At 45.4% G+C, this 13,609-nt stretch overlaps 1 protein-coding gene and 1 pseudogene across 4 annotated transcripts in view; both read left to right on the forward strand.

Annotated features, from left to right (window-relative positions):
- The window catches only part of ST3GAL3 (ST3 beta-galactoside alpha-2,3-sialyltransferase 3), a 193,504-nt gene that overhangs the window by 149,303 nt on the left and 30,592 nt on the right, over positions 1-13,609 (forward strand). The window lies entirely within an intron of this gene.
- Positions 11,339-11,869, forward strand: LOC134383148 (large ribosomal subunit protein uL18m-like; annotated as a pseudogene).

Here is a 13,609-nt window from a genome sequence, read left to right on the forward strand (position 1 = left end):
TAAAATAGGTGTTCCTCTTTGTAGAATGTGAGGATTTGGGCAATGGGACTAAAACAAAGAATGACTCCTAGATGTTAGCCTGATCAGCTGCTTTAGGTCATCCCTTGCCTTCCTCACTGTCAAAGCCAGAAGCCCTCCCTATAAAATGGTCCGATGTATTGTTGATATTCTCGCCACTTTGGTCACTTGCCTGTCATTCCAACAAACCTGCTACAGCAGTGCCCAAACTTGGTTGAATCCATCCAGCAACTTTTCTGCTTCTGTTTCTGGGCTGCTTGGTACCACTGTATTTTGTGTTTTGTGTTTCATGTTTTGTGTTTGGTGACACACAAACACATGCCTTGGCACCACTGTGGCTCCATGGTCTCCAGCCTCTGCAGACTGCTCAGCACTGCTCAGCAATCCTTGTCCCTGGTTGACTTCCCGTTGTAACTGTTCCAAACACCCACAGCCCCTAAGTCCCCAACACCAGAGATTTCCCAGGAAAAGAGTTTATCTGATAAACATTCGCTCAGGTTCTCCCTACCTCTAAACTCACCTATTGGAGTAGCCATCTTTACCTCCTCCCGCTTTTCCAGGGAAAAGGCACTGACTTCTGAGTTCCTCCCCTTGTACTCTGGATCCATTCCTTTCCCCTTCTCAGGGCTTCATTCTGTTCCTACACCCCTCCCTCCTCTCTGTTTGTCTCCTTCCCACCCGAATACCAACATGCTCAGTCTTCCCCATCCCGCTCCACTCTCCAGCTTCCGTTCCACTTCTGTCCTCTCATTCACTACCACGTTGCTTTAGAAATTGTCCAATCTCTCTCTTGAACACTTCCTCACTTCTCTCCCTCCTCAACCCCTGCAGTCTGGTTCTGTCCTCCCTCCATCCCCAATGGTGGATTTCCCTAAGGGGCCAGTGACTTTCATGTATTCCCAAAAGCAATGCAGTAAAATAGGAATGTAGATATTAATAGTGCCAACCCATGAGGTCACTGTGAGGATCAAATAAGATCATTCACACAGAGCACTTAGTACAGTGCCTGGAACACACTAAGAGCTCACTGTCATTGCTGTTATTGCTATTATTATTATGGTATTTATCATGTATTTCGCAATTGCTTCTCTACTTGGCTGCCTCACCCATTATCCACAAAGGCAGGGACTCTGAGTTCTTTATTGTCTTATTCCCAGTGACTAGCGCAGTGCCTGAGATAAGCTGGGGCTTAGCACATATTGGAGAGATGGATGGTGGACTCAGAACTTATGGGACTGCACTTTTGGGTTCTGGGTATGTGGCCTCTGCAGACAGTCTGGCCATCATCCAGCCTCTCCATGGGGGAGGAGCGCCTGCCTACCATAGCAGCTTCTCAGCTCACAGTTCTCTCCTCCAGTTCCCCGCAGTCCCTTCCTCCTCCTCCCACACGAGGTGCAGGCTGTCAGCAGGGTCGGTGGGAGCCTGTCAGCAGGAGTTCAGGCACTGCCCCCTTGAGGGCCTCTGGCTCAGTCTCTCCTCTTCTCCTTCAGCACAGGCCTCCCTGCCTGTCATACATGTCATGTATGTGGCTCCAGTCTGTCTGGACACACATGGCAGCCACAGCCCCTAAGCAGGCGGAGGGGCAGTAGCTGGCAGTATTTCAGACCTGGGGGATAGGGGTGGGGGGTGGCTCCAGTGGCTGGGAACAGTGGAGACATCACTGGAAGCCTGGTGCTTTGGAGAAGGGAGATCAAAGTGTTCTGAGAACCCACACAAAGGCAGCCCCCAGACCTCCACAGGTGAGCAGGAACTAGGCCTGGATCAGCCTGGAGGATCCACACTGTGGAGGCTGGTCACCCCAAGCTGCTCCTCTCTCTTCTAGTCCACAGGCACTTATTGAGCACCTGCCGTGTGCTTGGCTGTGTGCTAGGGGTGCCGCACAGTCCAGTGGGGAACCAGGCGGTGGCATTAGTATGTGGTAAGTGTTCACTGGACAGTGTGCACAAAGAATGGTGGTGTCCCAGAGGAGGGCTTGCTCAGCCCTGCATGGCTCAAGGAAGACTTTAGAGAGGTAGAGGTGCTGGAGTCAGCTCTCGAAGAATGAGCAGAACTCAGCATGTGACTGAGAAGGGAAAAGATTTCCAGGCAAAGGAAACAGTGTGGTAAAGGCATGGAGGTGTTACAGAGCCTGCAGTTTCTAGAAATAAGTGATTGGGTAGGGCTAGATCATAGGGAAAAAGGAGAAGAGAGAGGACATCTGAGGCTGGAGAGGCAGGCAGCAGCAAGTCACAGGGGCCTCATAAACCAGTCTAGAGAGCTTGAGCTTCATCCTCTAGGTCATAGCAGTTGCAGGTGGTACAAACCCATGTCAAACTAATTCAGGCAAAGAGGAAATTTATTACTTTACGTAACTGTTAAGTTCAGGAGATGAATTTTTCTTCAGGCCCACCTGAATCTAGACTCAAAACAGTGTCTTTCTCCCTGAATCTTGGCTCTGCTATCCTCTGGGTTTGACTGTGCTGCAGACAGTTTTCTCCATATGGCCACAGAAGATGGCTTCAGTTCTGTGCCTGGGGTTGGCAATTTTTTTTCTTAAAGGGCAAGATAGTAGATATTTTCAGCTTTTGGGTCATATATTCTCTGTCACAACTACTCATCCCTGCTGTTGTAGCACAAAAGCAGCCATGGACATTGTGTGAATGAATAGGCATGGCTGCGTTCCAGTAAAACTTTATTTATAGCAAAGGCCTATGGGCTGTAGTTTACCCAACCCCTGTTTTCTAGGCTTACGTGGTCTTTATAGCTCACTGTCTTAGAGAAAAAGAAAGATTTCCACATCCCCCAGCATCCAAATATAAAATCTCCAAGAAGACCTTTATGTATCCCTCTTGGGTCATGTGCCCATCCTTGAACTGCTAACTGAGGCGTGAAGTCTCCTGATTGGTCCTCCTGGGACATGTGCCCATCCCAGTAGCAGTGATGGGGGTCGGCCCAACTAGGACCATATAGAATGAATAGTGGGATGCTGTGACAGAAGAAAGGGGGAAGAGATGTAGATATCCACTGCAAGGAGCAACAAGAAGGAGCATGAACTGAGTGCCCGAAGTTACCACTGATGATCCAGCTTGAAATTGGTCCTGACACAGCCTCAGGGCACCAGGCCAGCCCTGCAGTGCTGATGCACGCCCTGCCCCGGCCTTTCCCTCTGAGTGGTGTTTGCACCTCAGCTGCTTCGTTTACACCCAGTTAGAATGCACCTGCCCACTCATTCCTTCCTCACACGTTGCTCCACCTGCCTGGGCGGGACAGGGCAGAGTCACTGCAGGGGAGGGTGCCAGTCTGAAGCTCCTCTGCCCTTGGTGGGCACTGCTTCACTCAGTGCGGCCTCAGCAATATCTCTCCTCACCTTGAAAGACAGTGGCCTATGGTTCTTGTCTCTCCCACGCCTTTTTCTATACTACCCTTCTCAAATACTCTTCCCAGCACCCCCTGCCAGGCTCACATTTACTTGTCTTTCCAGGCTTGGCTCAGTTTTGTCATCATCTCCTTCAAGAAGTCTTTCCTGTATCCCCGAGTTGGTTTATGACCTTTGTACTCCTTGCTGTTACAAAATATAGGATGTATGGACTTATTTTCTTATGATTATTTATTTACCTGTCTCTACCATTAGCTTCTTGAGGTAAGGACCAGCACTAATTTACCTTTCAATTCCAAGCCAGCACTGGGCACAGGACTAGCACCGAGCAGGCAAGCAGTTGTTGGAATGGAGCTATATCTTCCAGCTCTGTTGAGTTCCACATAGGGTATGGAGGCAGGAGCTTCCTGCACATGCTTGGAACAGTACTTGTTGGTTGGCACTTGCTGTCTGTCTCTTTACTGCTTGGCTGCACCTCCTAGGACATATGCCCACCTGTCCTACAGACTTATCTTTTCTCCTTAGACTCCTGCTCCCCAGTGGGATTCATCTCCCATGGCATCCATTCAGGTGGTCAGCAAGGTATAAGCTTGACTCAGCCTTTAGAAAGTGTTCATCTTGCTTGCTTGGGCATATACCAAGGCCTTACTGTGAAAGGCCCTTTATGGTGGGGCTGCAGCAACTGGATCCCAAGCAAGATCAGGGAGCTTCTAGAAAACTTGTGTCCCTCTGTTTTGTCCACCCCACCACTTCCCAGAGCAGGTTCTAGGAAGGTGGATCTATGGCATTTGGCTTTCACCCCATTGGATGACAGTCTCAGTTTTGGGGGGCCAGGGCCTATGGCTGCATCTAACAGACTGAAATCTGTAGTCCATGGTCCAAGGACCTGCTGCCAGGCTCTGCCTTCCCTTTGTTTTGTGGGCTGCTTGCACTCCTCTCACTTATTGGGAGAAGTGACTAGAAGTCTGGCCACCCAACAAGCAGGCACAGGTATAGAACTGAAACCGTTGTCCCAATCCAGCCAACCCACATCTGGAGGCACCTTTTTCAGTTGGGTTGGTGGGAACTAGAAGGAAGACCTTACCCTAGATCTGCAGGTACCCACACACAGCTACTCCCCCGTCCCTAATAAGACCTGGTAAGCTTTCCTGCTGTTCTCTGGACACAAGCTTGCTGTTCTGAGCCTTAGAAAATGATTTAGGTCGATGAGCCAGGGTTGGGGACATTCACTTGCTACTCTGTACCTCAGCCACACTGCTGAGCATGAAATAAGCCAGAGGATCCCTTAGGAGGGTCCCAGGCTGTCCTTCCTGGCTGGTCAGACTGACCATTATGCCTAGTCATGATTCTTTCTTAGTCTCTGCGTCTGTGGGACAGGGCAGCCGTGTGGCTCCTGGGGATCCCACCTTGCTGTGAGAGGCACAGGGTCAGATCCACCCTCCTCTTGTGCTCTCCTATGGCTCCAGGTCCCTAAACTACTAGACTCTAGGATCTAAAGAGAAGAGATGGGCAGGTCCCAGTGCAGCTTCCACTCCTCCTTCCCCTGTTCCTTCTCACGCACTCACACACACCCTGCTGAAACCTGATCCTGAGGCTGCCTCGCGTGCTGGGGCTCTGGCAGGGCTGGCGGGCTGGGGCCTGTTTGCTGGAGCCTGCCCCACCCTGCCGTGCTATCCCCTCGGCCAGGGCAAGCAGGTCAGGTATCCCACACCTCTGCTAGTCTGACCAGTCATTCTACAATTCCAGAGCCACGTCCACCCTGGCCAGGCCCCAAAACTGTCACACTGGTCTGGACAGAAGCCCCTAGATTCTATTCCAGGTGTAGCATGAGGTTCTGCCCAGGCCACCTGCAGAATTAACACAAACACATACACATACCACCTCCACCATCACCCCACCCCCACATTTCCTGTTGTTTATGGCCCCCGGCTCAGCTTCCAAGGCCTCTGCAGGCACTGAGCCACCTCACAGGGGCTGAACAGAGTGCAGTGGGAACACTAGAGGAAGAGTACGAGCCATGGGGTGGGCGTGGGGGGAGCTTTCCAGATGAAGTACCATTTAAACTTAAAAGAATAAGAAGGGACTTTTTCAGGCAAAGAGAGGGAAGGGGGTCAGGGAATAGAGCAGGGGTGTACAGTTCAGGCAAGAGATCACATGCATAAGTGCATGAAGACCGACATGTTTAGGGAGCTACAGATAATACACAGTTGGGAGAATGTAACAGTAGTCTCAGGGGAGTAATGCCCACATTGCCTTAGACCAGGAGCGAATAGGAGATAAGGAAGTGGAGACAGAACATGCACTCCTCTTTCTAGAGGTTTTGCCATGAAGGGATAGAGAGAAAGGTGGGCAGCTAACGGGGGTGCGAGCTCTGGAAAGTTTGTTGAGTTTGTTTCCCGTGGAAGAGACCTGAGCTTGATTGTATGCTTAGGGGGAAACAGACAGGAATGGGATCCACAGTATGATGGTGAGATCAGCTCTGGTGGCATAGGGGCAGGGTGAGGAAGCCCCATCTCAGGATAGGTGAAGGGGCTGATAGGTTTGTGGGTAAGAAGCTGAGGGAGTTCCTTTCGGATGGTCTTGGTTTTCTCTGTGTAGTAAGAGAAGAGATATCTGCTTAGAGAAAGTTGGAGAATATTTGGAACAGCTGCTGAGCAAAGCTGAGGGACCAACTAACGTTCAAGTTCATGAATTTATGGTGGCATCAGTCCACATGAGTGTGTGTGTATGTCCTGTGTGTGTGTTAGTTCATGTGTGTTTGAATGTGGCAGAGTTGGTAGGTGACTTATTAAAAGCTTGGTGAAGGTAGATAATAAAGAAAAAGGTGGCATAAGGCCGAGCCCGTGGCGCACTCGGGAGAGTGCGGCGCTGGGAGCGTGGCGACGCTCCCGCCGCGGGTTTGGATCCTATATAGGAAAGGCCAGTGCACTCACTGGCTGAGTACCGGTCACGATAAAGACAAAAAAAAAAAAAAAAAGGTGGCATAGTGGTGAGAGGTGATGATGATGCTGGGGAAAGGTGTGGTGCTGGCTGTAATTTTAATAATTTCCAGGAGCCACCACTGTCCTTTCTGGGAGTTCTAGGGTAGCAAGACAATGTAGTGTACCAGGCCCTTGTTCTCTGCTGGAAACCCGATCCTCATAATTATGAAAGGGAAAGAGGAGGGGGAGGTAGGAGCTCAGCACAAGTTGAAATGAGGAAACAGTAGAGAGCTAACTTGAATCATGCGGCCACAGTGGTATAAGGAGGAAAAACAAGGAAAAAATAAACATGCAAATTCCTGAGAAAAGGTGAAGAAAAGCCAAAGAATAGTGCTTAAACAGATAAAGAGAGCCCTTTGATAGTCACATGAAAATAGATAACATTGGATCCAAACTTTATACCGACCAAAATGGATCAGAGATTTAAATGTAAAAAATTAAAACATACATGTACTAGAGAAAAGTATGGATGAATTTCTCTATAACTTTAAGATGAGGGAAACTTTCTTAACTAAGTCTCCAAATCCAGAAGCAATAAGGGAAAGTATTGATAAATTTGACTACATTAAAAAACAAATCTATTGCACAAAAAAGAAAACACCATAAGTTAAATAAAGAAAGAAACAAATGGGGAAAATTGTAAATACATGTCAAAGGGTTTATATACTTAATATATAAAGACCTTCAAAAAAAAAAAAAGGAAGGCGGGTCCGGTCAAGATGGTGGAATAGATGGTCCCCAGCGTTACTTTCTCCCACAGATCAACCAATTTACAATGATAAAAATGTAACATCAGCCAAGCTGGGACCTCTGGAGCTCAGGGGAAGAGGAGGAGAGACCTACAGAGTTCATGAAGGCAGGAGAAACCACAACGAGAGAAAGAAAAACTGTTTGGAGTGTTTCGGGCTGCGGCTGCTTTAAGGCTCAAGCTGCTGAGCGCATGGAGCAGGAGCCAGCAGAAGCCACAGCTGTGCCCTTCAGATGGAGTTACTTGGAAATGGCAGGAGAGAAGAGGGCCTTGGTGACCCCAGGACAGCAAGACCACTAACAGGATTCCCATGGACCCATGCAGGAGCGAGGAGCCAAAACTGAAAAAAGGGAGCCATTCAGAGGCCAGTGAGTCATTGCAAGGGACCGGCACAGGGCTTGTCCCATGGGAAGTGTTTGGAACACTGGCAGTTGGTGAGACAGGCACACTGGGAGAAAACTGGGACACAGTAAGGACAGCCGACCTGCTCCCCAATCAGCACAGGACCACTCAGAGGAGAATGGTCGGGAATGCAGAACTGCATGGGGTGAAGTTTGATGAAAAAACTCAGGCCCAGATCAGAGATTCCACAGAACCAGGTCTCTGGAGAGCTAGAAGTACCTATAAGATCAACCATTAAACCCTGAGCTGCACAAAACGCCTTCCCTAGGGAAACAGCAGCAAAGCGGCAATTTAACTCAACACCACAGCTCAAGTACTGGTTCCTGCAGGAAGTTCCTCCATGTTAGAAGTGAACAAAGGACAGAAAATTAGTTCTGGCCCAGGCACACCACCAGCACTTTGGAGCCTGCCTGGGAATCGGAGGCATGGAGAAGGGAACCAGACCTCTCTCCCACAACCAGGCACCCCATACCAGCACCTCGTGGCGAACCCAGGGACCTGAGGCATGGAGAAGGGAACCAGACCTCTCTCCCACAACCAGGCACACCATACCAGCACCTCGTGGCCCACCCAGGGACCTGAGGCATGGAGAAGGGGACCAGACCGCCCTCCCTCAACAAGGCACACCATGCCAGCACCTCAGGGCCCACCCAGGGACCTGGGGTATGGAGAAGGGAACCAGAGCCTCCTCCCACAACAAGGCACATGGAGCCAGCACCTTGGGGCCCGCCCAGGGACCAGAGGCATGGAGAAGGGGACCAGACACACCCCACATCCAGGCACACCGCCAGTGCCAAGGAGCATGGCAAAAACATCACCTCCTTTTGGTGGCCCACCACAGCCACCACAATAACCATGGCTGCCATGAAAGTGGCTAGATGCTACAACCACCACACAGTTGGTCCGCCAACCAGTGGAGTGCATTGACACAAGGAGAGTCAGCAGCAGAGACAAAGAAGAGGATGTCTCTCTCCACAAAGCCCATTTCAGAGTGACAGAAGAAGCATCTGCTCTATGATATTAGGGGCCCTGATCACACCTCTCAGCCCTGGACATATCATCTAGGCAACAAATCAACAGAGTAACCGTTATTCTTTCAGAAGGAGAGAAGTAATCTAGGGTAATTAGAGGGGGGAGGGGGAGGGAATGGGGGAAGGGGAGGGAATGGGGGAAGGGGAGAGATTGGACAAGGGGCATAAAGAATATAATTACAATTTGTAACAATATATATGCTAGTAATATTGATTTGATCAACATATCTCAATGTTCAACCCCCAAAATATGTATAATCGATTTTGATTCTATAAATTTTAAAAAAGAAAGAAGAAGACCAAAACCCTATAGAAAAATGAGCAAGAGATATGAACAAAGTTCTCAGAAAAAGAACAGCAAATGGCCCCTGCATATATGAAACAATGCTCAGTTCCACTCATAATAAAAGAAACGCAAATTAACATGACAGTGTATTAGTCCATTCCTGTTGCTGTAACAGAATACCCAAAACTGGGTAATTTATAAAGAAATAAAATTTAGTTCTTACAGTTCCAGAGGCTGGGAAGTCCAAATCCAGAGAACACATCTGTTGAGGGCCTTGCTGGTGGGTGGTGACTCTTCATAGCAATGCAGGGTGTCACATGGCGAACGGCCTGAACAAGAGAGAGCTAACGTGCTCACTCACTCACTATAAAGCCATCAGAACCATGCCCATTACCACCCCTTAAACCATCAACTTATTACTCCATGAATGGATCAATCCATTCACTAAGGTATTGTCCTCACAATCTAATCACTTTTTAAAGGCCCCACCTATTAATTATTATAATAGGATTTCACACCCTCAACATTGTTACAGTGGGGATTAATACATGAACCTTTGGAGGACACAATTCAACCCATAGCAGTGAGATACTCTTTCTTTCCTATCAGACTGGCAAAATTGAAATGTTTGACAATGTACTCTGTTGGTAAGGTCGAGGGAAATGGTACTTTTCACACATCACTGGTAGGTTTTGCAAAATGGTACACTCCCTGTGGAGGGAGTTTGGCAATATGGAGCAAAAATCACATAAATGCATTTTCCCTTTGATCTAGCAAACCCTATTCTACAAATCTGTTCCAAAGATATATTGGCAAATAGGAAAGACATATGCATGAAGTTATTCATTGTAACCACTGCGGGTAGAACCTACTTTACGGAATACTGCAAACAACCCAGGGGACTGATTGAATAAAATATGGTACATAACCACAATGGAGTATTAACAAGTATGTAACTATTGTGGAGTCATCACCAGAATATATTGTTTAGTGGGGAAAAAAAAATCAATATGCAAAATAGTGTGTGTATGTTACCTTTCTAGTGAATAAAGAAAGGAATAGGAATATATACACACACACGTATTATTTATTTGCTTGTATCAAAAACAAAAGAGTAAAATAAAAACTAATAAAAATGAATACTATATGGAAATAGAAGTAACAGGAAATGGACACAGATGCATGCTAGACTTTTCTGTATATATTTTGTGAATTTAATTTTGGAACTATGCAAAGCTTTTATATCATCATAAAACAAAATTAAATTTAAATGAGGGAAAAGAAATCTCTAAAAAGCAAAAGCAAAATGAAACAAGTAAACCTAACTATGTATCATTGATGAATTAAACTCAGCAGAATTATTTCAAATGGCAAAAGCAAAGTAGTTTCTCTGTACTTCTAGTGGGGTATACCCTAAGGCAAAAAGAACTGCAAAGGAGCTTTAAATTGTTTTTAGCAATGATAGTGTTAGTAATAAGACTGGTATTGTTATTCTGAAACTATTATATATTCAAGGGTAATACAAATCTAACATGAACTTTTTGAAGACCCCTTGTATTTTCTATATCTATGTGTTAGATTAAAGCAAATAAGTAATTGTGTTAATGTCACTGAAACAAGGATGTCAGCTTAAGAGAAAAGAGATACAAATATAAAATTAAGGAAGGTAATAAGTAAGATGAATTTTGTGCTATGTGAATTATATCTCAATAAAGCTATTGAGAAAAAAGAAGGCAAGTACAAATCTTATAATCCTTAATTTGCACTGGGAATACCAGTATAAATTATGATGTATTTTTTTCTTTAAAAAATTATTTTCTAGTTTTATCCACCTGTAATGGCCTGGAAACAATGACTAACGCATAGCAACATGAGCTTCCCTACCCACCCAGATGGCGGTCTCCCAAGTATCATTTCCAATTAAAGGAACCGCGGCTCTTTGGGAAAGTGACTGATTCCACATGGGGGCAAGAAATGTACAAGATAAGCCTGGAACATTTTTTCATACAAGAAAGCCAGGACATTATCGAAGTTTACCAGAGTGTGCCCAAAGGATTCAGGAGCCACGTTGAAAAGGCTCCACTGGCCAAAGATGGGATAATCTGAGCATCAAACATAATAAAAATTAGGGCCAGCCTGTGGCTCACTTGGGAGAGTGTGGTGCTGATAACACCAAGGCCACGGGTTCGGATCCCTATATAGGGATGGCCGATTGGCTCACTTGTAGAGCGTGGTGCTGACAACACCAAGTCAAGGGTTAAGATCCCCTTACCGGTCATCTTTTAAAATAAAATTAAATTAAAATAATAATAAAAATTACAGTGGATTAACATATATTAAATAGTTTAAAATGTATGAATTCCTAATGATTAAAAGGGAGAGAAAGCCTCATTCATCACCTTTGGAGGGTGCTAAGAAATTAGCTCATGGAGTTAATGTGGCCAGTGAACCGCTGAGACACCAGTGAGGAAAAGGAGGTGAGGCTTTTCCAAGGCTTTGCCCGCGATCTTTTGAGCTATGGCCCTTCGGTCGTGATTTTGGGAGTTGTTGTCGGTCTGCAGGAGCCCCAAGTGTGGGTTCGCAGCCATCTCAACCAGTTCCACACCGGCGGTGAAACCTGAAGTGGGCCCTGCGGAAAATGAAACTGTTGCCCCAGAGTTCACCAGCCAGAACCCCCGGAATCTGGAGGCGTTAGCTGTGGCCAGGAAAGAGCCGGACTGGGGGACGGTGTGGCCCTCGCGTGAGTTCTGACACAGGTTGCGAGTTATAAGGATTCAGCATCATGTAAAAGCGCTTGCTGAGCATCGAAAGCCAGGTTGTGGTTTCGGTATCCACTCATGAATGAGCTATTAAAAAGCACTTTATAGTACCAAAAATGTGGTGGCTTGTGAGAGAATAGGACGAGTGCTGGCAGAGCGATGCTTAGAGGCAGGAATCAACATGGTCTGCCAGCCAACCCCTTGGGAGGCAGCCTCAGACTCGGTAAAACGACTACAGAGTGCCAAGACAGAAGGTGGTGCGGTTCTGCAGGAACCTGGGAGAATCTAGGAGTAAAATAGCAGCATTAATTGTTTCGAACTTGCAAATATGAAACTGTCAGCCATCAAAAGAGAGCATCTGGAAGGACAATCAGCTTGGAAGTTTTACAGCAATAATGAAAAGTGGAATATTATTTGTAGTTGAGGTCATCTCCCTCCCCCTTGTGTTTGTTTCTTTTAAAAATCAAGGGCTAAATTTTTCCCCTCTCTTGGACATGAGAGAAGTATCTAAGAAAAGCAGTTACCAATTATAATTAACTTTTGAAGGACAAATTAAAAGTTGTTTGTCAGTTACAAAATAAAGGCATATTATGAAATCTTTTTTTTTTTTTTTAAAGAAATTAGCTCATTATCCTGAAAATTGGTAAATAAAAGGGAGAAAAATCAAGCATTTATTTCACCTTTCCTGTATGACCAGGGTACCTTAGGATAACTGAAGAGGTGATGAGAGAAAGTTTATAGAAGTTTATACAAATATTCTATAATCTCGTAAAGGAAGAGTGGATCTAGGCAGTGATCTTCAATGACTGCTAAAAGCATTCTTTTTTTTTCCCCTTTTTTTATTGAAACGTAATTGATTATACATATCTGTAGGGTACAGCATTGAATATCAATACCTGTGTGCAATATGTGATGCTCAAATAGGGTTAGTCTATTCAACGTTATACAATGTAACCATTTTTTGTGACCGTTTACTAATTTCTTGCTACCTCCCACTCCCCACCTCTGTTGGCCTCAGTTCTGTTCTCTCCTTTTGAAATTTCAACAGTCTTCCTTTCTTTCTTTTCATTCTCTCTCCCTCCCCCCTCCCATTTTCTTTAGCAACAAATTATAAGGGTAAAAAATAGAGAGGAGGAAACCTATAGATTTAAAAGAGACACAGAGATCAACCAAATACAATGTGTGGACCATGCTTCCATTCTAATATAAACAAACCAAATATTGGGCTGGCCATTTAGCTCAGTTAGAGCATGGTGCTGATAAAACCAAAGTCCAGGGTTCGATCCCTGTACTGGCCGGCTGCTCAATAAATAAATAAATAACCAACTATTCAAACAAACAACAATAACAAACATGAATTAGACAATAAGATATCTGAAAACTGGCTGGATATTTGTTGCTATTGAGAAATCGTAGTTAATTTTTTAGGCATGATAATGTTTTTAAGAATTGTTCAGGTGTGGTTATATTTTTTAAGGTGTCCTTAATCTTTTAGAAATTAATGCTGAAATATTTTGTGGATGAAATTTCTGGGATTTTCAAAATAATACAGAAAGAAAGTGGATGGGATATCAGAGAAACAAAATTGACCATGATTGATAATTGCTGAATCTGGGTGATAGGTCCATGGGGGGTTCACTGTACTGTTTTTTCTACTTTCGTATATGTGAAAGTTTCCATAATAAAAAGTTTCAAAAATATATACGCAGGAGGAAAAAAGAGTGTCATTTGCAAAGAGGTGCACCCAACTAGCAGAAAGAAGTGTTAGAGGAGAGCTGGCTCAGTTTTTCAAAAAACATAAAGAGAGGCTACAAAATGAGCATCTAAAACACGAAGGCCTAAAAAAAAATTTTTTAATTAAAAAAATAAAATACGAAGGCCTGAATGAGGCGAAGTGGAAAGTGTTTAAAAACAGATCATAAAAGCAAGAAATGTAACGGTTACACACTAAAGGCAAAATTTTTTAAGAAGCCCTCATCAGGCCCATTTAATGCTTCCTGCCGTGATCTGTCCCATGAACTTTTTTTAG

Source organism: Cynocephalus volans, chromosome 8 (genome assembly GCF_027409185.1).
Source record: "Cynocephalus volans isolate mCynVol1 chromosome 8, mCynVol1.pri, whole genome shotgun sequence".
NCBI lineage: Eukaryota > Metazoa > Chordata > Mammalia > Dermoptera > Cynocephalidae > Cynocephalus > Cynocephalus volans.